Here is a 4,336-nt window from a genome sequence, read left to right as displayed (position 1 = left end):
TTTTTTGTCCTGTTTCCACTCCTTTTAATTGCTTTTCCAGCAGCTGCTACACAGCTGGAATCAGGATGGAATGTGTTGGGCTTTTACAAAACATCTTTCCAATGGATCTGCATTCAAAACAGGGAGGTGAGGAAATCAGATAAGCCAGGAAATCCAAATGAGCTGGAAGGGTGTATGGCCACACAATAATACTCAACCAGTTAAATGAATTTGACTGTCCTGGAATTTCAACAGCTTGAGAACTGTGCATCTAATTTGCAGAGCTGACCCAAACAAGAGCTGTCTGGTTGTTGCTTAACAAAAGTCTGTAGCTCTTCGGCAGCTGCTGATTTACTCATTTTCAAGGAATGAGCTCATTTAGGAGAGTGTTTTCCAGCATCACTTCCCATTGGGCAACAAGTGGGAAATGGGGAAGGCTCCTCGTGACTGTAAAAAGCCCTTCTGAGATGCACTTCACTAAAAAATAGCACGTTTCTGACCATGCCCACAGTGTGCTGGCAGCACCCAACCCTGGGGACCCCTGGCATAACTGCACATCAGCTACAGAAAAGGTTTTTCAACATAAAAGTAACACCTGCTCCAAAGTGTTTCTTGGGGTTTCCCATCCTGGGCACTGGGAATGGTTCTGCTGCTGGACCCCAGTCCAAGGCAAGCCCTCAGGGCTTCACTGAAAAGCAGCAGGAGAACACACAAAATACCATTAATTAAATCCCCAAGCAGATGCTCCACAGGATTTCTGAGAAGGGGACTTGGGACCATCCTTTACATCTGCCAGGAGGAGTGGAAGGGCTGGGAATGGAGCCAGACTCTTCCAGAGGGACATGCCAAGCTGTGCATTGCAGGAAAAAGGAACAGCGAGAGCTCCGGGAAACCCTTATCAAAGAGAAATTCTGCATGTTAAATCAGGGGCTTTCTGAAGGTCTCTTAAAGGCAGCATTATAAGGGAATGAATTAATTTTACAGCTTTTTTTAAAAAAAAAAAATACATGGCACACTGCCCCTACACACCATTAAAGACAAACAAGTATGAAATTCTGGGAACTGTCACCAAAATGAGATTAGATTTCTGTGGGGTTATTTTCCTCTCCAGTGATGGGTCTGGAGAGCACAAACCTCTTTCAGTTTGCTACAACCTTTACTGACCCACAGGGCTGGAGGTGACCTCCTCCTCCTCCTCAGCAGGGTCACTCTGGGGAGCCAGCAGTCCCAGAGGACATCCAAGGAGCAGACAGTGTCCTCCATCCCTGCAGACCACGTTTCCATGTCCCACCTTCAGCCAAATCTCCCTGTTTCCCTGCCCCTCACCCCAGAGCCAGCACCCACCCACCCACCCACCCAGCGAGCTCGCCCGGGGCACAGCTCCAAACAGAAAAACGAACTATTTTTTATTCAGAGGGGTTAATTTCCCAGTGGCTGGAGGTGATTCTTCCCTGCAGATGCAGGACGTGCCGTGCCAGGAGCGCACAGCTGCCGGGGGGGCACTTCCAGCCCCACATTGGGCTGAATCAATCCGGCTGCAAAACGGGAGACAACCACAGGAGGTCAAATCCCAAGTGTTGCAATCCTGAAAAATTCCCCAAATTCAGCTAAAAATATGCAGCCTGACCCTCCTGGCCAAGCCAAGCTCTGGGGCCCCCCACGCTCTGCCTGAGCCCACTCACCTGAAGCCCAAGAACAGCCAAAGTTTTTGAAAACAACCTCTTTGTTTCTGGCAAAACACACACAAGGACAGAAAGCCAAACGTTTAACAATCCAATCCATCTTTATTTCGGTAGTACTTTCTGCAGGGAAAGGAAAATCCTCACCTTTACAAGTACAGCCAAGTGGTAAAAGAAAGGCAAGTGTGTAAAATGAACTGCACGTGGTTCAACACCAGGAGGAGCATCACAAACGTGGCACCTTTAGGCCCAACACCACCTCCTTCTGCCACCAAAGTTCTGGATGTTGGCTATGCAATAGACTTCACTCACTATACAGAGATATTTTCAAATAAGGACTTTTCTCGGGAGTGTAAACAAAAATCAAGACACATTAAATTCTCCATAGAAAAATACAACCTTGTAACAACACCACAAAGTAAACATGTTTTCCAAGCTTTGGATATATCGGCTACTATCTCACAACAACCCTGCAAGATAACTAAAACCATCACACCTGGGAATGGTGACCCAAACGGGGTGGATTTGCCCCAAATCCAGCTGCCTTGGCTCCAGTTTATCTCCTACAGCACACGCTGTGTGTGTTGTACACCCAGGACTTGGCGTGTCACTGATAACAGCTGAACAAAGGGACTCCAAATCACAGCAGCAAAGCTCTTGTGTTTCCAGGGGATCCTCTGGTTTAATTTTGCATGTGTTTCCCCCCTGTCCTGGCAATTACAGACATTGTGTGACGCTTTGAAACACTTCTGACACAACACACTAGGATGACAGTGATGTTTGGGGTTGGCATCTTACCCGCCACTGACACACGATGTCACCACACCAAAAAGATCCCACCCAAATGCACAGTCACTTAAATGACCCAAAAATCTTTGTCCATGTAGCTGCACAAATACAGTGCCACCATCCCCTGGGTTCCTCCAGGATAAACAACAGCACCAAAGCGAGTTCATCTGGCTGCTAACCCAAGTTTTCATACGATCCATTTGAAAAGTTAGATAATATGGAACTATCTGAAACAGGGTGTTGTCACCCAGACAGTACAGAACTATTTTACAGCCTATTTAACTCTAAGTTAAAGAACAAAACAAAAAGAAGACACCAAGGCTCACAGGTCACACTGGGCTTCCATAAGTTCACGTGACAAGAACGTGCTGTGCACTGATGGACTGATGTGACACTTGGCTGACACACCACTCACAAAGTAAGAAATGTGGGACTTGGAGAAGACACACTGAACTTGTACCTACCTACGTGGGCAAGTACCACCAGACAAAATCCTGGGTCCCACCTTTGCTCCAAATAAAGGAAAATGTTCAGGCTGGGAGCAATGGGCTGGGAAACCCAGGGGCTAAATAAACAAAACACCTGAATTTGGGGCATTTTCTTCTCTGACAGGGAAGATTCACCCCTAGAAGGTTCCACTGGAGCTGCAGTTCAGAGGCTGGTGCTTTACTGCCACGCTTTACCTCTGTTTCACTTCCAGGGCTCACCAAAACAGGCAGAACCACAGACTGTGGTTGCCTGGGGAAGAAATGGCATGTCCAAGCTTTCTGCAGTGCTTGGGCTCGTTTTTAACCACAAAACCAAAGCTGCACATTCATATGCAATGCACGGGTACAAAAGAAGAGGAAGCAAAGTGGTACATAAAGAGTTCACATCTCTCTACAGTGGACTAAGAAACTAATCAAAACAGGGTTTGGCTCAACACAATGATAAACCATTATCAGACACTTACACACATTATTGCCTGATAATTACAAACAGCTGGGACAACTCCACCTTAACTCAGTTTTTTGAGTTCTCACAAGAAAAACAAAAGATCTTTTCTAACTTTACTGTGAAGAGACATAAATGATATGACTTATGAAGCCAACATCTCGATATAAACACATCTCTGTACCTGTTCATTGCAGAGCACAACAAACTGTGAGCAACCTTTAATTTCACCTTATAAAACTAAAAAAAACCTGATGATATCTTTGTGTAGAAAAAAACAAAAAATATTTTCAACATACATCTGTCATCTCTTAGGCTGAAGGATCACCTATTCTACTCCTCTCAGTGCTTCTGTGCAAACCAAAAGGCACCATTCCTGCGGGTGAGGCTGTGAATTGGGATCATTTGAGTTTGGTTTTCACAAAGGTGAGTGACAAATTGCCAGGCCAGGACGAAGCAAGTGTCCCTGTGTTACTGACTGCTATCCCAACAGAGAGGGATTAGGAAACACTGGTACGTGTACTTCTGAATCCACTGGCAAGGAGAACGAAAACATCTCCAAAGGACTGTGTCTGAGAGCAGCTGGCAGGACACATGTTGTTACACCCAAGGAAAGAATCAGGCTGTTTTTAATGAACACAAGGAATACTCACATCTCTGCAAATCCCGTGACTTACACAGTTATGTCTTTGTACTTTCCCCCGGCGGGGGAAGGAACAGATCCCCTCTGTGCACCCCCTGCCACCCTCAGCGCATGCAGGACAAACACCAGTGCCACCCACAACAGCAGCAGGGCTCAGCCACAGCTGCCAACCTGCAGGAGAAATGAATGGAAGTGCCAACAAGTGCCATGTTATGCCTGTAAATGAACGTTTTCACGCTGGTCGGACGCCAAGCCCAGCTCACGATGGAATTCAGGACCCTCTCTGCAGTGATGCAGTTACTCTGGAGTGGGT

At 46.4% G+C, this 4,336-nt stretch overlaps 1 protein-coding gene across 5 annotated transcripts in view; it reads right to left on the bottom strand.

Annotated features, from left to right (window-relative positions):
* Nucleotides 1-1,743: 1,743 nt before the first annotated feature.
* The window catches only part of ABCA5 (ATP binding cassette subfamily A member 5), a 36,723-nt gene continuing 34,130 nt past the window's right edge, over nucleotides 1,744-4,336 (bottom strand). For all 5 annotated transcript variants that reach the window (XM_027654419.1, XM_027654418.1, XM_027654420.1 and 2 more), the window contains one exon: nucleotides 1,744-4,336. This exon is cut by the window's right edge and continues 737 nt beyond it. The gene's annotated coding sequence lies outside the window, so the exon portion shown is untranslated.

This window comes from Corapipo altera, unplaced genomic scaffold, assembly GCF_003945725.1.
Source record: "Corapipo altera isolate COAL_440 unplaced genomic scaffold, ASM394572v1 343, whole genome shotgun sequence".
Lineage (NCBI taxonomy): Eukaryota > Metazoa > Chordata > Aves > Passeriformes > Pipridae > Corapipo > Corapipo altera.
The sequence above is the reverse complement of the archived record's forward strand: the minus strand, read 5'-3'. Positions and strand labels throughout refer to the sequence as shown.